The sequence below is a fragment of the Molothrus aeneus genome, chromosome 17 (assembly GCF_037042795.1).
Source record: "Molothrus aeneus isolate 106 chromosome 17, BPBGC_Maene_1.0, whole genome shotgun sequence".
Taxonomy (NCBI): domain Eukaryota; kingdom Metazoa; phylum Chordata; class Aves; order Passeriformes; family Icteridae; genus Molothrus; species Molothrus aeneus.
In genome coordinates this window covers 1005556-1029573 of record NC_089662.1, presented here as the reverse complement: position 1 = coordinate 1029573, position 24018 = coordinate 1005556, and the positions used below count along the sequence as shown (strand labels likewise).

The window sequence follows — 24018 nt, the reverse complement described above, 5'->3', positions numbered from 1 at the left end:
CCATCCCTCACCCAGGGATCCTTCATCCAGGGATCTCTCACCCAGGGATCCCTCACCCAAAGATCTTCACCCAGGGATCTCTCATCCAGGGATCCTTCATCCAGAGATCCCTCATCCAGGGATCCCTCACCCAGGGATCCCTCATCTGGGGATCCCTCATCCGGGGATCCCTCATCCAGGGATCCTTCATCCAGAGATCCCTCATCCAGGGATCCCTCACCCAGGGATCTCTCACCCAGGGATCCTTCACCCAGGGATCTCTCACCCAGGGATCTCTCATCCAGGGATCCCTCACCCAGGGATCCTTCATCCAGGGATCCCTCACCCAGGGATCCCTCACCCAGGGATCTCTCATCCAGGGATCCTTCATCCAGAGATCCCTCATCCAGGGATCCTTCACCCAGGGATCCTTCATCCAGGGATCCCTCATCCGGGGATCTCTCACCCAGGGATCTCTCATCCAGGGATCCTTCACCCAGGGATCTCTCACCCAGGGATCTCTCACCCAGGGATCCCTCACCCAGGGATCCCTCACCCAGGGATCTCTCACCCAGGGATCTCTCATCCAGGCCATCCCTCACCCAGGGATCCCTCACCCAGGCCGTGACAGGAGCCCTCAGAGCCCCTGCCTGCCTCTCCTGGAGGAAATCTGTCCTGTCCCTAGGCATGTTTGAGCCTCCAGTGCCATTCCTGCTCCTGCCTGGCTCTGCAGGCGGGATGGGAAGGTTTCTGCTCAGCTGGAGGTTTTTGGGGAGGTGGCTCTGTGTGTGTCCTCCCCTGCAGGAAGGAAGGAGCAGCTCCCCAAGGGGCTGCTGGCACTGACACCTGGCTGGCATTGCTGGAAGGGCACAGGAATTCCACAGGATTCCCAAGGAGGAGGGAGGAACGAATCCAGACCTGTGTGTTTGAGGAGGTCATGCCAGGTTTAAATCCAGCTCCAACTCTCCTGTTTTCCCCAGTGCTGGGAAAGGTGAAACTGGAAAGGAGCCAGAGAATCAAATCCAGGCACTCTGTCCAGGAGTAACAGGAGATTGGGAAAATGATCCTTAGCTGGCAAAGCAGGCAGGGACCTGCTGGGGGCTGGAGGCAGCCCCAGCACAGCTCCTGCTGTGAGAGCCTGGCTGGCACCATGGGCTGGGATGGGAGCAGGGGGCACAGGGAGAGCCCAGGGCCAGGGGGCTGTGGTGGGCAGGGGCTTCTCAGCACCCCCTGAGCACCTCCTTCTGCCAGCACCATCTCCTCCCCAGCTGAGAAAAGACAGTATGTGTTTTTTCACTGAAACTCACTGTTTTTCTAACTTTTATCATAATGGGAACATAGGATCTCACTTTTCCTGGAAGGCCATGGATCTCCACATGTAACTGGCACAGTGGAGGGTCTGCAGTCTGCCCAGGGATGTTCTTCTTCCAGCTGCTTTGCTGGGAAATAGGTGGCTGCAAAAACCATGCTCAAATGCTGTAAAAAATGTGGCTGCAGGTCCTGTTCTCTCTCAGCTCATATGTTTATGGGCTTAAAGAGCTTTTAAAGGTAGATTAACTTCATTAAAATGGAAAGCATCCATTAATGGCACTGTAACTCCTCTGGTGATGGCTGGGCCAGGCTTTGTGCTGAAGCTTTTCCTCTCTGGGTGCCTGTGCCTGCACCTGAGGCTTCCCCCTTCCCTCTGCCTTCCAATGGCTTTGCAATCCTGTGCTGGGTGATGCTGTGCCAGGGCTGTGCCAGGGCTGGCCCAGTGCCCAGGGGCAGCAGGCTGGGAGAACCCAAGGGGTCCCAGTGGGCTGGAGGGCAGGGGGATCCCTGCCCTGGTGCCCTGGGGATGTGGTTTGTGCTGCTGGCTCTGGACTCTGTCCCGTGGGAGCTGAGCCTCCTGTGCCCAGCCCTGGGGTGGCTTTGGAAGGGCTCTGATGCTGGGGGATGGATGAGTTTTGGGAAGGCCAAGGCTGTAGAGCTTGGTGTTCCTGGGTCCCCCAAGCTCCTGCCTGACCCAGAGTAGGTTTCTCACCAAGGAGAGAGGAGCCTGGTCCTGTAGGAGCTACAGGGGACACAGGGGCCCTGCCAGGGACAGCGAGGGCTCTCCTGGCTGGGGCAGTGTCCCATGGCTGGGCACTGCCTGAAGGAGGGGTCCAGAGCAGCCCCCACACACCTGGCATCACCCAAACCCCACAGGCGGCTGCCCCCGTGCCAGCAGGCGGGCACAGGGCTGGGGGCTGCTCTCAGAGCCGTGGCCATGCCTGGCACCATGACCCAGGGCTCTCAGGGAGCCCAGCCCAGCACGGAGCTTTGCTCCTGGAGTGGTGCCCAGGCAGAGCCAGCCTCTGTCACACAGCAGGCCAGGGTGCCAGGGAGCTGCGGGGCTTGTGCTGCTGCCCAGCCCGGGGAAGGAGGCTCCGTGTGCCCCCACGGCCGCTGGGGTGGCTCCAGCCCGGTGCCAGCAGCAGCGGCAGATCCGATTTGCCTGCCCTGCCTTCGCCGGCCCCACTAAGCAGGGTTTAATTTTGTTAAATAAATACAGAGTAATGGCAGCGGGGCTGGGAGCCAAATGGCCTGGGGACATCCTCGGGAGCCGGGGGGGCTCTGCAGCGGGGCAGGAGCAGCTCTGGGAGCGGGGATGGGGTCGGGCAGAGCTGCTGGCAGCAGGGCTGCCCCTGGGGGTGGTCCCGGGGCGCTGCCGGGCTCGCTGCTGGAGCAGATGTGGCCGCTCACCGTGCGGTGCTCGCGGCCACGCTGCCTTCCCAGCCATTGCTAAATGGCTGCTAAACAGCACTGTCAGAGGCACACTCATCTTCCCGTCCTAATTAGTGGATCAGACAGTAATTTGTAATCCGTTTGGATAGGAGGATCGGAGCGTCTCGCCCTGGAGCCTGGGCAGGACGTGGGGGTGGCAGCATGGAGCAGGGCAGGGATGAGGGCTGTGCCCAGGGTCCTCCTGGCGCCTGCAGGACTTGCTCTGCCCTCTCAGGCTCCATGAGCCTTCTGCTTTCTTTGGAGTTTTGGCATTTTCATTTCTCTTTGTGGTACCCAGCACGGCATCCCCAGCAGCAGGGTCACCTCCTGCTGTCCCCACAGTGGTGGCAGTGGCAGGGCACTGTACCTGGTCACCAGGGCCCTTTGCAGCACCAGCTGGGCATGGCCACACCGGGGCTGGGATGGGCTGGGGCCAGGGTAACCCCCCAGGGCAAAGGCATCCCGGCAGGGCTCTGCTCTCAGGTGTGCTCGTGTTTGTGTTCTCAGTGCTGAGGATACAATGAGAGCTGGAACAGAGGCATGGAAAAAAGCCAAAAGGTTGAAAAACAAGACGTGAAAGAAGAGGGATTGAGGGTGTGAGGTGAGCAGACAAGGCAGAGAGCAGCAGCAGCCCTGAGTGGGATGGGCAGGGAGAGGCTGAGCTGGGCTGGCCCAGCAATGTGTGGAGCAGGAGTTTGGTGTGAGGCCACAGCTGAACCGTATCAGAGCCTCTGGGTGGGCCTGGGACAGAGCTCAGGAGCAAGGCAGGGCTGGGGAGGGATCTGGGCTCAGGGCTGGGCATGGAACTGGGCTCAAGGCTGGGCATGGAGCAGCACTCCCAGGGCTGGGCATGGAGCTCCCAGGGCTGAGGATGGAGCTGGGCTCAGGGCTGGGCATGGAGCAGCACTCCCAGGGCTGGGCATGGAGCTCCCAGGGCTGGGGATGGAGCTGGGCTCAGGGCTGGGCATGGAGCTGGGTTCAAGGCTGGGCATGGAGCAGCACTCCCAGGGCTGGGCATGGAGCTCCCAGGGCTGAGGATGGAGCTGGGCTCAGGGCTGGGCATGGAGCAGCACTCCCAGGGCTGGGCATGGAGCTCCCAGGGCTGGGGATGGAGCTGGGCTCAGGGCTGGGCATGGAGCTGGGCTCAAGGCTGGGCATGGAGCAGCACTCCCAGGGCTGGGCATGGAGCTCCCAGGGCTGAGGATGGAGCTGGGCTCAGGGCTGAGGATGGAGCAGCACTCCCAGGGCTGAGGATGGAGCAGCACTCCCAGGGCTGGGCATGGAGCAGCACTCCCAGGGCTGAGGATGGAGCAGCACTCCCAGGGCTGGGCATGGAGCAGCACTCCCAGGGCTGGGCATGGAGCAGCACTCCCAGGGCTGGGGATGGAGCTGGGCTCAGGGCTGGGCATGGAGCAGCACTCCCAGGGCTGGGCATGGAGCAGCACTCCCAGGGCTGAGGATGGAGCAGCACTCCCAGGGCTGGGCATGGAGCAGCACTCCCAGGGCTGAGGATGGAGCAGCACTCCCAGGGCTGGGCATGGAGCAGCACTCCCAGGGCTGAGGATGGAGCAGCACTCCCAGGGCTGGGCATGGAGCAGCACTCCCAGGGCTGGGCATGGAGCAGCACTCCCAGGGCTGGGCATGGAGCAGCACTCCCAGGGCTGGGCATGGAGCAGCACTCCCAGGGCTGAGGATGGAGCAGCACTCCCAGGGCTGAGGATGGAGCAGCACTCCCAGGGCTGGGCATGGAGCTCCCAGGGCTGAGGATGGAGCTGGGCTCAGGGCTGAGGATGGAGCAGCACTCCCAGGGCTGGGGATGGAGCTCCCAGGGCTGAGGATGGAGCTGGGCTCAGGGCTGGGCATGGAGCAGCACTCCCAGGGCTCCCAGCAGCTCCCCTGCACTGCAGGAGCAGTGGACAGGACAGTGGCCATGGCGAGGAGTGGGCTGAGCCCGGGGAAGGGGACAGGCAGTGGTGACAGGGTGGCCTCGGGTGCTGGGCTCACAGATAGCTCTGGGTTCCTGGGCAGGGGTGACAGGCAGGGTCAGGCTGTGACAGAGCCGGGGTAGCAGCAGTGGGACAGGGTCACAGTGCCCTCGCCAGGGTGGCACCGAGCAGCTCCGTGCCGGCCGTGTCTTTAGCGCCAGTGAGCTGGGGAAAAGCACAAGTGTCCTGCATGCATTGACCTTAGAAACGCCGCGGGCCAGGAGCAGCCGGGCAGCTCAGGGGAGCGGGGCGGGCACGGGTAGGGTGTCAGCGCTGGGGACACGGCCTTGGGGACACCACCCGCGGGCAGGCGGGGCACAGAGCCGTCCCGGGGGGCAGTGCAGAGATGCCGGGGAAGGCAGGAGCTCAGGCAGTGACTCCGAGGAGCTGCCCTCTCCTGCTGCATTTCCCTGCCTTCAGCAGTGTGATAATGGCAGCAGTGACTCACCGCGCTTTACTCACCGCTAATGACGAGCGGGGCTCCGCTGACTCCGGCTTAGCCAAACCCAGCCTCTCTCCCACATTGCCATTAGCAGGGCAGGGCCGTCCGGGGCGTTCCGAGAGGGCAGCTGAGACAACATCGTCCTGGCCGTGCTCCCCCCAGACCCCCGCAGCTCCCCCGATGCTGAGGATCTGCTCCAGAGCCAGAGGGAGGAGAAAGGGGAAAGGAGATAGGAGAAAGGAAGTGATTTTGTGGGGAGGCTGCAGTCACTGGAGGCTTCAGGAGCCACATGCTCCAGTTTTGGAGCTTGTTCTGGTAACCCAGCTATAGCTGCACCCCAGGACAGGGGAGAGTGAGAGCCCCCAGCTCCTGGAGGAACAGCAGGAGGTGTCTGTGGGATGGAGGGGCAGCATGGCCAGAGTAGGGAGTGAGGAGCCTCAGGAGCTGCTCTCACTGCAGTCCCTGCTCCTACAGAAAGTTGTGGGTCAGGAGAGGAGAGCTCCTTTGGGGGTGAACTGGAAGATGAGCCTCAAGCCAGGCCTGGCTGTGGGTGGCTTGCAGGGGACAAAGCAGAGGAGCAGGGTCACCGTGTGGAGCAGGGCCACCATGGAATAAGGTCAATATCCAGAGCAGGGTCATCATGGAGCAGGTCTCTGTCCAAGGAGCAGGGTCACCACAGGGAGCAGGGTCACAGTGTCACATCACCCCAGAGCAGGGTCACAGTGTGGGACAGGGTCACAGTGTGGGACAGGGTCACAGTGTGGGACAGGGTCACTGTGTGGGACAGGGTCACCCTGTGGGACAGGGTCACTGTGTGGGACAGGGTCACTGTGTGGAACGGGGTCACCATGTGGGACAGGGTCACTGTGGGACAGGGTCACTGTGTGGGACAGGGTCACTGTGTGGAATAGGGTCACTGTGTGGGACAGGGTCACTGTGGGACAGGGTCACTGTGTGGAACGGGGTCACCATGTGGGACAGGGTCACTGTGGGACAGGGTCACTGTGTGGGACAGGGTCACTGTGGGACAGGGTCACTGTGTGGAACGGGGTCACCCTGTGGGACAGGGTCACCCTGTGGGACAGGGTCACCCTGTGGGACAGGGTCACTGTGGGACAGGGTCACTGTGTGGAACGGGGTCACTGTGTGGGACAGGGTCACTGTGTGGGACAGGGTCACTGTGGGACAGGGTCACTGTGTGGAACGGGGTCACTGTGTGGAACGGGGTCACTGTGTGGGACAGGGTCACTGTGTGGGACAGGGTCACCCTGTGGGACACCACCGGGACCTGCTGTTCGCTGCCTGCTGGTGGCAGAAGGTCCCAGCCTGACCCCCGTGCTTGGGTGAGTGTCCCCCACACCCCACACACCCCCCAGCCCCTCCTGCACTGCCAGGGCTGTGAGTCATGGAGCCGGGATGAGCAAGAGCCTGAGGCAGTCACACGGAGCCTCATCACTGCCGTGGGCTTCCTGCCAGCCTGCCACACTTGTCACGCTCCCTGGGGACGAGTTGGTGGCCCCAAGCATCACTGGCAGCTTTAGGCAAAGCAGGGACTGGCCCAGCAGGACTGGTCCTGCCTTCCCTCCTGGCACTCTGGGTGCAGTGGCAATGGGGCAATGGTGGCAGCAGCAGTGGCAATGGTGGCACCAGCAGTGGGGATGGTGACACAAGCAGTGGCGATGGTGGCAGCAGCAGTGGCGATGGTGGCAGCAGCAGTGGCGATGGTGGCACCAGCAGTGGGGATGGTGGCACCAGCAGTGGCAATGGTGACACCAGCAGTGGCAATGGTGGCACTGGGTTGGATGGGCCGGGGTTGGTGGGGTCAGCCCCTGCTCCTCCATGTGCTGGCAGCACACACAGCTCTGGTCCTGCAGAGGGGGCTGGGGGTGGAAGGGTCAGGGATGTGCTGGGTTGGTTGTGGAGCCATTGCAGGAGCAGGATGTGAGGATGGAAAGGAAACGGTGCTGGGCTCTGAGAGGAGGGGAGGGGAAGGACAGGAGCTTTGCCTGCTTTCCTGGTGCTGCTCCCTGCAGGGCTGGGGGGCTGGAGGGGCTCCTCACCCAGCTGGGCTGCTCTGTCCATCCTCCAGGCTCATAGGGTGCCCTGTCTGCAGCAGGGTGTGACCCTGCTGGCACCCAGGGGAGACCCAGGGCTGTGGGAACAGAATTCTGTGTGTGCCCATCAATCTTTGGGTGCTGGATACATCCAAAGCCTTCCTAGGATGGCTCCTGCCTGTGCTCATCCCAAGCTCTGAGGGATTGGAGGGGGCAGCACTTGGTCCCTGGGGCTGGGGAGGTTTCCTGGGGCCGGGGGCTGGAGCCAGGGCTGCTCCCAGGCTGGCAGGGCAGGGCAGGAGCTCATCCTCCATCCTGCCCAGGAATGTGTTGGCTCACTTGGATCAGAGAAACCCCTCCTCAGGCAGAGGGAGCAGTGGAAGGTTCTGGGAGCCCCACAGGCACTGGAGCAGGGCTGGAGAGGGATGTGGCCTGTGGGGGTGCCAGGCTCATCAGGACAGCCCTGGCACCTGCCCTGCCAGCGGGTGGGGGCTTCCTGCAAATCCACCCTCATACTGCCTTAGGCCAAACCTGGGGTGGAGCTGCTTGGGTTGCTGTAAGGGGGCACTTGGCAGCTGCCCCACCCCCTGCCCAGGCTGCAAGGTGGCACTTTTGGGCACAGAGACCTGCCAGGGCTGCCCCCAGGGCGCAGTAGGGTGGGGGTCAGTGGGACCCTGTACATCCTTGGCTCAGCCACTTGGGAAGCCCAGCTTGTGTGCTGGACAGCAAGAATTCATGTGAAGATGTGTTTTTGCCCCTTTTCTCCCTGAATTAGCAGATGTGGGGCAGAGCTGGCTGTTGGTGTTTGTCACACAGGCACACAGGGCTGTCTGTACATTAGCCTGACATCACAGGGCTGTGTGACGTGTCTCTGGTGGCACAGGCAGGAGGGAACACGGGCTTTGGGAGAGAGGAGGGTGTTATCCAAGGCTTACTGACAGCTCCTGGAAAGGAGAATGAGGAATGAGGATGGAGAGCACAGAGCTGGAGCAACAGTGAGGTGCTAGAGAAGCAAATTTTTCCCTTGTCTTTTCCCTCTATTGCAGCAGGGCAGGAGTGAGCCCCTCACAGCAGGGCCTTGGTTGTTTTAAGGCAAAGGGATGTGCAGATGTGAAAGCTGGAGGGAGATGGGGGCTGTTTGGGGAGGAGACTGAAGGAAACCCCCCCACACAAACACAGCTGTGCCACGGTGGCTCGAGGTGAAGGCAGCAGCCAGGCAGGAGGAGCTGCTGAGCTCCTGGGAGTGGGGACACACCCAGTGTGTCACCTGTGTGTCACTGCCCGAGCCCCGGGGGAGTCCAGCACCTCCACACCGAGGTGTTTGGAGGGGGCATTTCCCCAGGTGCCACAGGAGCCTGTGCAGCTGCTGAGCCTTTGGCAGCCAGGTCAGGACAGGAAGGTGTGAAACACCTGGCCAGGCACTGCCCTGGCCCTGCCCCAGCTCCTAAGGATGGGCAGCACCCAGGACCTCGTTCCCTGGAGTCCCTCAGCATGTCCAGCCCCCAGCACTGCCTGTCCTGCCCTCCCTCCCAGCAGGGCAGGGGCCAAGGTGCCAGAGGTGTCCCCACGATGCCCAGCTCCTTCCCACACGTGTCCCATCACTGCCCATGACCTCAGCTGGCCCCTGTCCCTCCCTGGGGCCAGCCAGCCCTGCCTCCAGCCCCAGGCTGTGCCTGGCAGCCATGTGCCAGCTGACAGCTCCCTCCCATCCCGGGGAGCTTGGGGCTGTTCTGTCAGATGTCCCCAGGGGCTGCCATCCCAGAGAGCTTCTGTGTCTGCCTCCTCTCTGCTTCACCTCTCCCCATGCCAGGGAAGACAGGCTGTGACAGTGGCAGCGATGCCACCCCCAGGTGGCTCCCTAAAGGACCCCAGACCCAGCCCTTGCTCCTCCCGAAGCTCTCTACACTGAGCCCCCTCTCCATGGCACAGCTGGCAGGGGATGCAGCCAGACCTGGCTCAGGGCAGCGCTGCCACAAAACCGGGACAGGAAACTGTGGGAGAAAGATCTCCAAACCTGAAAGTGGGAATTTCTGCAGGGAGGCAGTGCTGGGGGTCCTGGGGGAGGTGACAGTGACCCCCAGCACGGGAGGGAGCCACAGGTTGGTGCCCCCGAGCAGGGAGAGCAGAGCTGGCAGCAGGGCTGGAAGGGCTCCTGTGGCTGGGAAGGCTCCTGGGGCTGGAAGGGCTCTGGGGCTGGAAGTGTTACTGGGGCTGGAAGGGCTCTTGGGGCTGGAAGGGCTCCTGGGCTGGAAGTGTTCCTGGGGCTGGAAGTGTTCCTGGGGCTGGAAGGGCTCTGGGGCTGGAAGGGCTCCTGGGGCTGGAAGTGTTCCTGGGGCTGGAAGTGTTCCTGGGGCTGGAAGTGCTCCTGGGCTGGGAGGGCTCCTGGGGCTGGAAGTGTTCCTGGGGCTGGAAGTGTTCCTGGGGCTGGAAGTGCTCCTGGGCTGGGAGGGCTCCTGGGGCTGGAATTGTTCCTGGGGCTGGGAGGGCTCCTGGGGCTGGAAGGGCTCCTGGGGCTGGAAGGGCTCCTGGGGCTGGAAGTGTTCCTGGGGCTGGGAGGCCTCCTGGGGCTGGAAGTGCTCCTGGGGCTGGGAGGCCTCCTGGGGCTGGAAGTGTTCCTGGGGCTGGAAGGGCTCCTGGGGCTGGAAGGGCTCCTGGGGCTGGAAGTGTTCCTGGGGCTGGGAGGGCTCCTGGGCTGGGAGGGCTCCTCGTCCCCCCTGCTGGAGGATCCTTGTCTGCCTCGGGGGAAGCCCGGGAGGCAGAGAGGCTCCTGCTGTCCTCTGAGCAGCCAAGGTCGTTTCTGGAGCCGGTGCAGAAGCCAGCTGCCACATGGCCCATGCCCGCAGGAGTGGGGGTAATTAGCTGGAAAGACGGTCAGGCAGCACGGGAAATGGGAAATGGGAAATGGGAAATGGGAAACGGGCAAGGAGAAGAGGGAACGGCAGAGCCGTGCCTGGACCGGCGGCTCTCTGCTCCAGGGATGCCTCTCCGTGCCCAGGCCTTCCCCCCGCGCTGTGGGGAGGTGTGGGCACAGCTGAGGTGTGGCTGGGGGCTGGCACTGGGTGCCCACAGCACCCCATGTGTCCCCACAGCACCCCATGTGTCCCCACACCCTGCCTGTGTCCCTACACCCTGCCTGTCCCCACACCCTGCCCGTGTCCCCCACACCCTGCCCGTGTCCCCCACACCCTGCCTGTGTCCCCACACCCTGCCCATGTCCCCACACCCTGCCCATGTCCCCACACCCTGCCTGTGTCCCCACACCCTGCCTGGCTCCCTGGCCAGGTGGGTTTGTTCCAGCTTGGTGCCCTCAGTGCTGGAGAGAGGAAGAGCCGATCTGACCCGACTGGGAACAGGGAACAGCCACGCTGAGGGAGGAACAGCCTGGCAGGGCAGGCAGGCATGGCAGTGCCCTCTGCAGTGCCAGTGCCCCAGGGCCATGGCAGTGTCCCTGCAGTGCCAGTGCCCCATGGCCACAGCAGTGCCCTGCAGCAATGGCAGCATCCCTCAGCAAGTACAGTGCCCATGGTGATGGCAGTGTCCCTCAGTGATGGCAGTGTCCCTTGGCAGTGGCAGTGTCCCACAGCAGTGGCAGTGTCCCATGGTGATGGCAGTGTCCCTCCCTCAGCAGTAGCAGTGTCCCTGGGCAGTGGCAGTGTCCCAGGGCAGTGGCAGTGTCCCACAGCAGTGGCAGTGTCCCAGGGCAGTGGCAGTGTCCCTGGGCAGTGGCAGTGTCCCTGAGCAGTGGCAGTGTCCCGTGGCAGTGGCAGTGTCCCTCGTCAGTGGCAGTGTCCCTGGACAGTGGCAGTGTCCCTCGGCAGTGGCAGTGTCCCTTGGCAGTTGCAGTGTCCCGTGGCAGTGGCAGTGTCCCTGGGCAGTGGCAGTGTCCCATGGCAGTAGCAGTGTCCCGTGGCAGTGGCAGTGTCCCTGGCAGTGGCAGTGTCCCAGGGCAGTGGCAGTGTCCCTGGGCAGTGGCAGTGTCCCTTGGCAGTGCCAGTGTCCCTGGCAGTGGCAGTGTCCCGTGGCAGTTGCAGTGTCCCTTGGCAGTGGCAGTGTCCCTGGGCAGTGGCAGTGTCCCGTGGCAGTGGCAGTGTCCCTCGGCAGTGGCAGTGTCCCATGGCAGTGGCAGTGTCCCTGAGCAGTGGCAGTGTCCCAGGGCAGTTGCAGTGTCCCTGGCAGTGGCAGTGTCCCAGGGCAGTGGCAGTGTCCCGTGGCAGTGGCAGTGTCCCTCGGCAGTGGCAGTGTTCCTCGGCAGTGGCAATGTCCCAGGGCAGTTGCAGTGTCCCATGGCAGTAGCAGTGTCCCATGGCAGTAGCAGTGTCCCTCAGCAGTTGCAGTGTCCCTGGGCAGTGGCAGTGTCCCAGGGCAGTTGCAGTGTCCCTGGGCAGTGGCAGTGTCCCATGGCAGTGGCAGAAGTGGCAGAGCTGCTCCCTGGTGTGGTGCCACCTCCGCCCTGGCTGTGCCCGGTGGTTCCTGCCTTGCTGCTCCTCCAGCTCTGGAGTTGTCCTGCCCTGGGGACTGGAGCTGCCCGGGGTGTGCAGGGCTGGCTGTGCCCTGCCCCCTCTCCTGGTTACATTTCTGTCGGGTTCAAGGGGAACCTGGTCCAGGGTGCTCCACTGCCCTGGGGCTGGGGCAGGGGCTGTGTCTGCCCTGTGACTCAGACCCCAGGGCAGTGTCCCCAGGCTGGGCACACCTGGTGCTCTGTGCTGGCTGCCTGGACTCCTGCAATATTCCAGCCTGGACTGTCGGTGCTCCAGGGGTGCTTTCGGAGATCCTGGGCATGCTGATCCTGGAGCTCTGCTCCACGGCTGGCTGGGGGCTGCTGCCCCTCTGCTCTGTGCTCTCGCTGCCCAGATGTGCTGCCCCTCTGCTCTGTGCCTCTCACTGCCCAGATGTGCTGCCCCTCTGCTCTGTGCTCTCACTGCCCAGATGTGCTGCCCCTCTGCTCTGTGCCTCTCACTGCCCAGATGTGCTGCCCCTCTGCTCTGTGCTCTCACTGCCCAGATGTGCTGCCCCTCTGCTCTGTGCCTCTCACTGCCCAGATGTGCTGCCCCTCTGCTCTGTGCCTCTCACTGCCCACAGGGTGCTGGGCATGGCCCAGGGCGTTTCTCCAGGCAGTGATGTCCCAGCCTGAGTGCTGCCATAGCCCTGTACCCCTCCCTGGGAGATGGAGGCTCCTGGGCTGCTCCATCTCCTTGTCCTCATGTGTGGGATCAAGGGCCATGAGCCAGGGCTTTGGGAGAGCCAGGCACCATCCCTGGCTCTTCTCTTGGCTCTCTGGGATCTCTTTGGCACAGCCTTGCCCCTCCATGCCCCATGATGTCCAGCTGCAGGCAGAGGTGGGGCTCACTGGCCATGCTGGGGAAGGGCTTGGTGCTGATGCCGTGCACTGCTGGGACCTGCAGCATGTGGGGACAATCACAGTGTGTGGGACAGCCTCATGCCACTGTCCCCAGAGTGCCCACTGAGATCAGTCTGCTTGTGGTTATCAGTCTGGGAAACCTCCTGGAGAATGCTTTGGGGCCTCCTGGGGCGTCCAGGGCACTGGAGCAAACCAAGGAAACCAAGTGGGACAGTGAGCTGCTGGGGCCTGCTGAGTGTCAGAGCTGGCAGGGAATGGTTTGGGAGGCTCTGGTTGCTGTCCAGGGATGGGGAACAGGAATTGCAGCCTCTTGGAGATGCCTGGATCCTGAAAGAAAAGGCAGCAGAGTGTGGGGAGATGGGCCCTGGGCTGTGCTGGGAGGGTGTGGAGGTGTCCTGGTGGTGGCCTCATCCTGGCAGAGAGGGTGGCACAGCACTCTGTGCCTTGTGATGAGCTCCAGTGACAGCTGTGGTGAGGCTGCAGGGGCAGGGTCACAGAGGGGAGGTTGGGGTGCTGGGGCTGTGATGTCCTCCTCTGACACGTCTGACCCTGCTCAGGTGGGCTCACCTTGGCTCCTCTGCTCTCCCCCAGCATGGATGGGACCCATCCCAGGGCTCTGCCTGGAGGAGTAGCCCCTGCTTTGGGGGGGGGGCTGGGTCTGCTCAGCCCCTCCTGCAGACCAAGCAATTGGGAGTTCTTCTGTCTTACAAATTCAATTTACTTTTCTCTGACCCAAATGTCTTTCCTACCTTGCCAAGGAAGCATCTGATCAGCAGCAATTAGCAAAGCAAGCTGCAGAGCCTCAGGGAACACTTGGCAGATGTTTGGAGCTCTGCGGGGGTAGGGGCAGGCCCTGGCAGGGCAGGGGAAGAGGCATCTCCGGGGAGGCAGCACTGGCACCTGGGCACCTCTCCACAGGCACAGCCTCTGCAGCCAGGGCAGGGGATGAGCCTGGGAAGGGTCCAGAAGCAGCTGAGGGAGCTGGAAAGGGGCTCAGCCTGGAGAAAAGGAGGCTCAGGGGGCACCTTCTGGCTCTGCACAACTCCTGACAGGAGGGGACAGCTGGGGGGGTCAGGCTCTGCTCCAGGGAACAGGGACAGGAGGAGATGAAATGGCCTCCAGTTGCACCAGGGGAGGTTTAGATTGGATAATATGGAAAATTTCTTCATGGGAAGGATGCTCAGGCACTGGCACAGCTGCCCAGGGTAGTGATGGAGTCACCATCCCTGGGAAGTGTTCAAAAAAGGTGTGGCTGTGGCACCTGGGGCCATGGGTTAGTGGTGGCCTTGGCAGTGCTGGGTTAAGGGCTGGATTCAATGACCTTAGAGGGATTTTCCAACCTTTATTTATCTGTGATTCCAAGCCCCCATGGCTGCCCAGGTTTCTGCCATGGTTTGATCTCAGCTCACCTTGCCTTGCTGCTGCTCACCAGAGCATCCAGGGAGAAGCTGGACTCAGGCACTGCCTTCCCATCCATCATCAGTGATGCTCTTTTCATTTACTTTTTGGGCTTCACCTTTTTAATCCAGCTGTCTCCTGTCTTACAAATGTTCTTCCCTCAATTACTTACACCAGGCTGCAGGGCTGGTTCCATCCATCTGTGGCTGAGTTGGCAGAGCACAGGAGGGGCCACCCCAGCCACTGTCCCCTCCTCCCCAGCCCCCACTGGTGCCCAGCTGTCCTGCCCCTGGCAGGGGAGGCCTTCCCTGAGCTCTCAGCACTGAGCCCATCCCGGGGGGCTCCTGCAGGGGGTGGGAGCAGGCAGCTCCCCTCCTCCTTCCCGGGGATGCAGGGGGAGCCTTCCCCTTCCCTGTGCCCCAGTGCTGCTGTGGGGATTCTCTCTACATGCACACGAGGAAGGTGCCTGCGTCTTCCAAAGAGCGAGCTGGAGAGCAGGCAGCTTCTTCCTGCCCTGTGGAGCAGCTCCTGTCCCATCCATCCCCGGGCACGGGCTGGGCTGGAGGTCACCAGGAGAGGATGGCTCTGGGGGAGGAGCAGAGCCCTGCCATGAGCGCTGTGCCTCCCAGCCCACGCTCCAGGGAGGGACTTCCAGAGAAGGGATCCCGTGGCTGCTTGGGGCTGAGGTGCACTCGAGGCTGGTCCCCTCGTGGAAGGAGGGGCTGGAGGACACATCCCACCTGCCCCGAGGTGTCCCACTGAGCACAGTGCTGTCCTTCCCACTTGGCATTCCAGCTCCTGCCGTTTGCAGCAGTGCTCTGTGTGCTGTGCCCTGTCCTGCAGCCATGCAGAGCTGCTCAGGTGTGGCAGGACCCTCCCAGTGCCAGGGCATGGCACAGCCATCTCTCCCTCTGCCAAATCCCAGAAAAGGGACCAACCCCACCATTCCTGCACCAAGACTGCTTCATCCCCTCCTAATGCTCTTATCTTGAAGGCTCCTCTCAGATTAAAGGCCCAGCAGCCAGTTCCCTCCCTGGATTTATTGCAATGCCGTTTTCTTCCCCTAATCCGATCCGGGTGTAAGCTGCTCTTTGGGAAGTGCATGGGGAGGACAGATGTGCCTGTCCCTGCTGCAGCAGCCAGGGTGGCAGAGGGCAGTGGGGAGGTGCCCTGCCCTTCTTGGTGCCATCTCTGACTCTTCTCAAGCCTTGAACCCCATTGCTCCTCAAACTGCTGAGAGCAGCTCTGTGGAGCCCCAGGTTGGTTTGGGCTCCTCACAATCAGAGTCCAGAGAAGGGAATGGGGCTGGGGAAGGAGCTGGAGCACCAGGAGCAGCTGAGGGAGCTGGAAAGGGGCTCAGCCTGGAGAAAAGGAGGCTCAGGGGAGCCCTTCTGGCTCTGCACAGCTCCTGACAGGAGGGGACAGCCAGGTGGGGTTTGGGTTGTGCTCCCAGGGAACAGGGACAGGATGAGAGGAAATGGCCTCAAGCTGTGCCAGGGGACGTTTAGTTTGGGTATTTAGGAAAATTTCTTCATGGGAAGGGTGCTCAGGCACTGGCACAGCTGCCCAGGGCAGTGGTGGAGTCACTGTCCTCGGAAGTGCTCAAAAGGCGAGTGGCACCTGGGGACAGGGGTGAACATGGTGGCAGTGCTGGCTGGATTTAGTGATCCAGCAGGTCCTTCCCACCTTAACAGCTCTGTGCTCTGAGGCAGGGCAGAGCCTGGGGTGCACCCACAGCTCCCTGGGCTCACGTGTGCATTGTCCCTCCTCAGCCCGAGCTGCCACCACCCACAGCCGGCACATGGGCCACCAGCGTCCCCCCGCCCGCCGCGGATGACGGCAGCGTCCTGCAGCAGCTGTGCCACCCAGGAGAGCTGTGCCACCCAGGAGAGCTGTGCCACCTGCAGCAGCTGTGCCACCCAGGAGAGCCACGCCCAGCCCGTGAGTGCTCGGGGCAGGATTTGGGGACACGGGGTGGCTCCGGGGGTTCTGTGGGTGAGGGGCACAAGGAGGCTGTGGACGCTGGGGGTTGTGTCCTCTCGTGGGGTGCTGCTCTCTGCCCAGTGTGGCAGCAGAGGTGCTGCTGGCAGAGCAGGGGCACGGGGCTGCTAAGGGGACAGGGCTGAGCTGCTGTGAGGGGCTGGCAATGCCCCAGCATGGGGACACAGGGTGGCTGGAGGACACTGCTGTGGACACTGCAGGGCACTGTTGCAGGTGTCCCTGGGGCAGGGAGGGCTGTGAGCAATGCCAGAGCCCGGGAGCAGCGGGGGCAGAGCCCACAGGGAGCCCCAGCCAGGTGGGGAGCAGACCCACAGCCCAGCATGGGCTCCCTGGGGCTGCCCTGGCCGTGCTTTGCCCTGGGCTCTGCACCCTCAGCCTGGGATGTGCTCCCCAGGCTCTGGGCTCGCTGTGGGCACGCTGGGCACGAGCAGGGTGCAGGGGCTCAGCACCATGACTGGCCAGGGAAGGAGGCTCCTGCAGGGAACGTGCCAGCCCAAGGGAAGCCTGTGCTCCCCCTCAGGAAAGGACAGGGCTCTGGGCTTGGGCAGAGCTGTGGCAGCTGCTGGCCCCTGGGGAAGGGACGTGTTCTGAAAGCACAGGCAGGGTGAACACACAGGCCAGACCTGCAGAGGAATGAATCCCATGGCTTTCCCACATCAGCAAAGATTTCCTGGTGTGTTCCAGAAGTGACACCAGCTCCATCAGCCCAGCCCACCCAAACACTCAAAGAGTCTGGGTTTGGCCTCCCAAGGGGAGAAGATGGGCAGAAAACCCAGTGAGCTTCCAAAGCATGTCAGGGGATTGTCCTTCACAGCCTGGCAGCAGCTGTGGGAGCCCAAGGGCTGGGAGTGCTGCAGGGGCTGCTGTGGGTGCCCTGTCCTGCCCTGGGTGCCCTGTCCTGCCCTGGGTGCCCTGTCCTGCTGTGCCACCAGCCAGAAGTAAAGCACAGCTTCCCCAGAGAGCTCAGTGTGGGGAGCTCAGGCGCTCCCAGCACGGCTCTTCCTCACTGCAGCTGCTGCTGTGAGTGTGTCACAGGATAATCCATGGGGGGTTTGGCCAAGCTGATCTCTTTGCCCCTCTTTGGGCCAATCCAAGGGGTCTTTGCAGCCTTCTGGGCCATTCTGGAAGAAGAGCTCTGCAGGCTGGATTCTGGAGGGCTCTCCCAATATCAAGGCTCTGGCAGTGGTGCAGGGATGTGAAGGAGATTTGGGGATGAGGATGGAGGTCAGACACCCACTCATGGGGTGGCTGCTGTGCTGGGATGAGGATTCAGGCCCTGCCCAACCCAATCACAGCCCCTCTGTATGGCAGGGAAGCCTTCCTCAGCCCTCCTCTTCCTCCCAGCAGTGTCAGCTGGGCAGTGCCTGGTGAAGGCTGGGACCCAGCCACACTCTGGGCAGCACCAGGGACAGGGACAAGGACAGGAGGTCGGGTGGGTTTGGGTGTTCCCTGGAGGTGACATCAAGAGGAAGCGTGAGACAAAACTTACTTTGGGATTTGGGAAGGAAGACCTGGGATCAAATCGTCCCAGTTCCCATGGGGCACAATGGTGAAAGGTTCACAGGACAGTGAGGTCCTTAGGGTGGGAGAAACCTCTGGGAATGCCCCTGGGTATTGGGGCGTCCCCAGACCCCCTGGGTGGGACTCCCCTCCCCTGGGGGACCCGAACACCATGGTGGGAGCAGCAGCAGCCCCAGTGCCCTGCCCCCAGCAGTCATCAGCTGCCTCCTTCCCTTCACTGCAGCTGCTGGATTTCTCTCTGGGCTGTTTTTTTAATGTATGTGACACATGTTTGGTTCAAAGCGCTTAATTGCCTCTTGGGATGCATTTCATTTATTCTTATTATTATTAAGAGAGAAATTGGAGTTGTTGGGTTTGCTTTATTTTGCTATTTTTTTCCTTCTTTTTTTTTTCTTTTCTCTATCCTGTAAGGAAAGGGTGAGGGAAAAAACTCCACATATGCCTCCAGCATGTGTGTGCCCAGCCTCTTTCCTCTGTGCCCCCCAGCCTCTCTCCTCAATTCCTTTCATCCTCTCCTGCTGCTCCTGACCAGGAGTGGTGATCCCTCTCCAATCCCTCTCCAATCCCTCTCCACCTGGGACGAGAGGGTACAAGAGCCCTGGGATGTCTTTGCTTGTGTTGCTCAAGGGTCAGGTCAGGGCTGTGTGCATGGGATGTGCTCCTGCCCTGCCCGTGCCACTGGGATACCCCTGGGTGGGAATGGTGGCATTTCCTGCTTTGGGGACGGGGAAAGGCCAGGATGGATGTTAAAGGTTGGTGTCTGTGGCCTGGGCCACGCTTTCAGAGCAGGGTCTGTGCAAGCAAAGCTCTGCAGATCCATCTCCTGGCTGAAGCCAAAGCTGGAGTCACACACCTGGGAAAAACCCCTGGGCACTTGGGAGGGGATAAATGGAGATTCTCTGGGATAGGCAGAGATCCAGACAGGCAATGGATTTGGGTTGTGTGGAGATAAAAGAGGAAACTGGACAGAGAGATGGCTGGAGGACAGAGGCAGGCAGGGATGGATGGATGGATGGATGGATGGATGGATGGATGGATGGATGATGGATGGATGATGGATGGATGGATGGATGATGGATGGATGGATGGATGGATGGATGAATGGATGGATGATGGATGATGGATGGATGGATGGATGATGGATGGATGGATGGATGGATGGATGGATGGATGGATGGATGGATGGATGGATGGATGGATGGATGATGGATGGAGGGATGGATGATGGATGGATCATGGATGGATCATGGATGAATGATGGATGGATGATGGATGGATGGATGGATGGATGGATGGATGGATGGATGGATGGATGGATGGATGGATGGATGATGGATGGATGGATGGATGATGGATGGATGATGGATGGATGGATGGATGATGGATGGATGGATGGATGGATGGATGGATGGATGGATGGATGGATGGATGGATGGATGGATGGATGATGGATGGATGGATGATGGATGGATGATGGATGGATGATGGATGGATGGATGATGGATGGATGGATGGATGGATGGATGGATGGATGGATGGATGGATGGATGGATGATGGATGGATGATGGATGGAGGGATGGATGATGGATGGAGGGATGGATGATGGATGGATCATGGATGGATCATGGATGAATGATGGATGGATGATGGATGGATGGATGGATGATGGATGGATGATGGATGGATGGATGGATGATGGATGGATGGATGGATGGATGGATGGATGGATGGATGGATGGATGGATGGATGATGGATGGAGGGATGGATGATGGATGGATCATGGATGGATCATGGATGAATGATGGATGGATGATGGATGGATGGATGGATGGATGGATGGATGGATGGATGGATGGATGGATGATGGATGGATGGATGGATGATGGATGGATGATGGATGGATGGATGGATGATGGATGGATGGATGGATGGATGGATGGATGGATGGATGGATGGATGGATGGATGGATGATGGATGGATGGATGATGGATGGATGATGGATGGATGATGGATGGATGGATGATGGATGGATGGATGGATGGATGGATGGATGGATGGATGGATGGATGGATGGATGGATGATGAATGGATGGATGATGAATGGATGGATGATGGATGGATGGATGGATGGATGCATGATGGATGGATGATGGATGGATGGATGGATGGATGGATGGATGGATGGATGGATGGATGATGGATGGATGGATGATGGATGGATGGATGATGAATGGATGGATGATGGATGGATGATGGATGGATGGATGGATGATGGATGGATGGATGGATGGATGGATGGATGGATGGATGGATGGATGATGGATGGATGGATGATGGATGGATGGATGGATGATGGATGGAGGGATGGATGATGGATGGATGGATGATGGATGGATCATGGATGGATCATGGATGGATCATGGATGGATGGATGATGGATGGATGATGGATGGATGGATAGATGGATGGATGATGGATGGATGGATGGATGGATGGATGGATGGATGGATGGATGATGGATGGATGGATGGATGGATGATGGATGGATGGATGGATGATGGATGGAGGGATGGATGATGGATGGATGGATCATGGATGGATCATGGATGGATCATGGATGGATGGATGATGGATGGATGGATGGAGGGATTTATCCTAAAGAGCTGCCTGAATCCAGAAAGGTGTGGTGGTGGATGCTGCGGTGGGAAGATGGGGCAGAGCCAGACCCACAGGCTCCACTGAGGGCAGGTGGATCCAACCCCACGCATCCCTCAGGGCTTCATCCCAGGGGCTTTGGTGCCTGGAATCCTCCCCAGGACCCTGCCCCAGACACGTCTCTGCCACCAGGGTTTGCTGTCCCTTGTTGTTAGGGTTTGATGTTTTAGTCTTCCTCCTCCTCAGCCCTCATCAGCATGAGCATTCCCATTAGGAATGGGTGAGCTGGGCCAAGCCTACAGGAATTTTCTGTCCCTTGTGAGAGGCACCCCCCTTCCTCCCTGCATCCCCTTTGCTCAGTCCCAGTGCCCAGAGCAGGAAGAGCCATGGATTTTAGGGGCAGATCTCCTCCTGAGGGGCTCCCTGCATTTCCTGAATCTGGGTTCCACAGTGCTCCTGCCCTGGGCTGAATCCCCTGAAATCTTGTTCCCTGGAAAGGAGGTTGCTGTCCCTGGATTCCTCCATCCACCAGTCCCTGAGGAACTCAAATCCAGTCTCTGTCTTCCTGGAGAGTTGTGCCAAACATTTGGGTGGCTCCCAAACCCCTGGTAATGAGGGATCTCATGCACCAGCAGATGTGGGGGTTGTTTCTCTGTGGGTCTGGGAAGATCTCCCCAGCCCAGCAGTGCCATGAGTCTGGGAGCAGAATGAGTTGCCAGGGTCTGGCAGTGTGGGGATGCATCAGCAGGCTGGGATTGGCAGTGGATGGCTTCCAGCATGGAATCACAGCTCTGGGAGGGGGCAGCCCTGCTCCTGGGGCTCAGCACCAACCCTGCTCTGTGCAGGTGAGCAGCTTGCCCAACAGCAGATGCCACATGGAACAGATCCCTCCACCCCCAGTCCAGCTTCCCCCAGACCTGGATCAGTGTCCCCATGGCCCAGAGCCCCCACAGCACCTGGCCTGTGCTCCCAGGGATGCTCTGCCCTTCGCAAAGCCCTTGTCCTGCTTCCAGCCAGCTGCCGCAGACCAGCGAGCCTTCTTCCCTCTGCCTTCTCCTCCTCCTCCTCCTCCCACTTCCCAGGTCTGGAGGGAGAGCTCAGCTGGGGCTGTCTGTGCCAGAGACAAGCACAGGGAAATGGGAACGGCTGGTGCTGCTCCCGCCAGGCTGCCTGCCAGGGAAGCTTTGGCTTTATCTCCCGAGCCAGGCACCCTGGGAAGGGAACCAAGGCCTGCCTGGGGCAGGAGGAGGTGCTGGTGCTGCTCCAGACCCCTGGGCTCGCTCCAGAGGGGTTGTTTTCCTCCCAAGCAGCACTGCAGCACTCACACAGAAGGATTTGCAATGCAGAGGAAACCTCCCACCCGCCACGCGGCAGCGTGGGCAGCGAGCGGAGCCGGCAGCGGCTGCACTCCCACAGGCTGGGCCCCACACCCTGCCCTGCCCCGGCCCACCCTGGGCCAGTCCTGCCTCTGGCACCCCCTCCCTGCCAGGAGGGACCATGGAGACCCTCTGGGTACCGTGCCCCAGGACAGGGCTCTGCCCTGGGACCACAGAGGTGATGCTCTGCTCCCTGCTGCTTTGGAGCTTCTGTCTCCTTCCAGCACTGCATTCCCTCAGCCACTGAGCAGGGACAGGGTGGCTGGCACAGCTGGCATGGCTGGCATCACTGAGTGCCTTTCTTGGCATCCTGGGCATGGGGAGGCAGTGCAGGTGTAGGACAGGGAGTCTGGGGTCTGGGATCCAGCAGATCTGTGTGTGATCCATGAGTGGGTGTTTGGCAGGAGGAAGGACCCCAAGGTGTCACAGGTCAGTCCCACATCCAAAGGCAGGACACGGCTCATGGTGCCCTCAGGTCTTGCTGGGAGAGTGAGGGTGGCTGGTGGAGGTTGGTTTTGGAGGGACAGTGTATGTCTGGTCCTTAGTGAACCAGGAATTCCCACAGGCTGGGTGGGAGAGAGAACCATCCCTGGGTTTGGGGATGTTGGTCATATCCTTTCCTGGGAAGGCCACCACGCTCTGCTCCCTGCAGAAGCTTCAGTGTCACCCATGGGGAGAAGAACACCCCTGCCAGGCCCAGAGCAGCTGTTTGTGCCCTCCTCAGTCCCTCCATGGGACTGGGAAGGTTTGGGTGATCTCAAGGTCACCCCTTTGCTCAGGCTGGGCTGAAGGACATCACAGTGCTTTGGGCTGCTGATCCTGGGGAAATGGGCTGTGGTGGCTCCCATTGCTTCCCCCTGAGCTGAGGGGGGTGTGGGGTGATCTGGAGGGAATGCCTTGGGATTTCTGGGCTCTGGCAGGACATTCAGGGTTGACCCAGGCAGGACATTCAGGGTTGAACAAGGAGTCCAGAGCACAGCCCCATCTCCTCCCACCCTCGTTGCCCCCACACCCTGCTGAGCAGGAGGCCTGAGCCCCATCCTGGGCAGTGGAGGATGCCCTGCTCTGTCCTGAGCTGGCACCTGTGCTGTCACCTGTGCTGTCACCTGGCTGAGTCAGGGTGGGAGCTGCAGGGACCTGTGCTGGAGCACTGGATTCCACTGCTGGGGACACTGCAGGACACATTTCCATGGAAGCCCAGGAAGGTGAAGGGGCTTTCCCTGCTCTCCTGGTTTGCCAGCACTGCTGGGCTGCTGTTGTCCCTCTGGACTGGATGCACATGGCAGGGGCTGGAGCTAGATAAGCTTTAAGGTCTCTCCCAAGCCAAAATATTCTGTGATTCTACATCAGGAGCTCTGCTCCCTCTCAAAGGGTGGGTTGGCAGGAGGGGAGGAATTTCTCCAGCTTCTGAGAGGAGGCAGAGCTCCCCCTTGGAGAGCCCTGGGGAGTGGGACCCCCGGGATGCTCGGCAGGGCTGTGTTTTCCTGTTCAGAGCACAACTGTCAATGGCAAAGTCTCGGCACAGACTTCAGTGCTGAGAAACACTGTGGGCTGGGACATTTTGGAAAAGATTTTTAGCTGCAGCAAAGAAATTTGGCAGCTTGGAAGCAATCTAATCATCCTCCTCCCATATGCTTGGTGCTATTTAAAAGGGAGCATGTACCCAATTCCTTCCGACCAGCACGCTGACATTTCCACAGTGCGTTTGGAAATAAATTTGGCATCCGCTGTCAGAATCTCAGACTGAGCCCAGAGTGGCTAATTTGGGCTCTGAGTGCCTCTGCAGAGCACCTTTCCCTGCTGGCAATGCCCAAGGAGCCACAGCAGGGTCTGCTTCCCACGGGCACTGCCAGCCTTGGGGACTGGGGGAGGCAGAGCCTGGGGCCTGGCTGGTGGCTCCAGCCCTTCCCAGCAGCCCCTCAAGCTGAGGAGGCTTCAGGGTGGGGCTGTGCTGGCTCTCCTGAGGCACAGCACAGAGACACAGGGAACCCTGAATGCCTGGGCTCATCCTGAGCCAGGGCTCTGTCCTGCTCCGGGCCCTGGGCTCGCCAGAAATCTCCCTGAAACCTCTCTGAAACCTCCCTGAAACCTCTCCAGAAACCCCTCTGAAACCTCTCTGAAACCTCCCTGAAACCTCTCCTGCCCAACGCCCAGGGCTGGCAGGCCGTGGAGGGGCACTTGGGGGGCATTTAGGGTCCCCCCAGCTCCCCTCTGCTGTCAGACAGCTGGAGAGCCGGGGGGATGCCCAAGGAGTGTGGGGGTGGCAGCGCTGGGCTCTGTGCTCTGCATCAGCTGCACCCGGGAAAGGGGCAGGAAAGGGGGGCTGCTGCCACCTGCCTTGGGGGGACACGTGTGGGGACCTGGGCACGACTGTCCCCATCCCGCAGGTGTGACAGCGAGGGTGGCTCCTGTCCCCATCCCGCAGGTGTGACAGGGAGGTGTGGTTCATGTCCCCATCCCGCAGGTGTGACAGCGAGGTGTGGTTCCTGTCCCCATCCCG

The 24018-nt window shown here is 60.9% G+C and overlaps 1 protein-coding gene across 5 annotated transcripts in view; it reads left to right on the top strand.

The window, feature by feature from the left end:
- DLGAP4 (DLG associated protein 4) overlaps positions 1–24018 on the top strand; it is a 154797-nt gene that overhangs the window by 12978 nt on the left and 117801 nt on the right. For all 5 annotated transcript variants that reach the window (XM_066561764.1, XM_066561766.1, XM_066561767.1 and 2 more), the window contains exon 2: positions 15735–15903. The gene's annotated coding sequence lies outside the window, so the exon portion shown is untranslated. The remainder of the gene's footprint in view (positions 1–15734; positions 15904–24018) is intronic.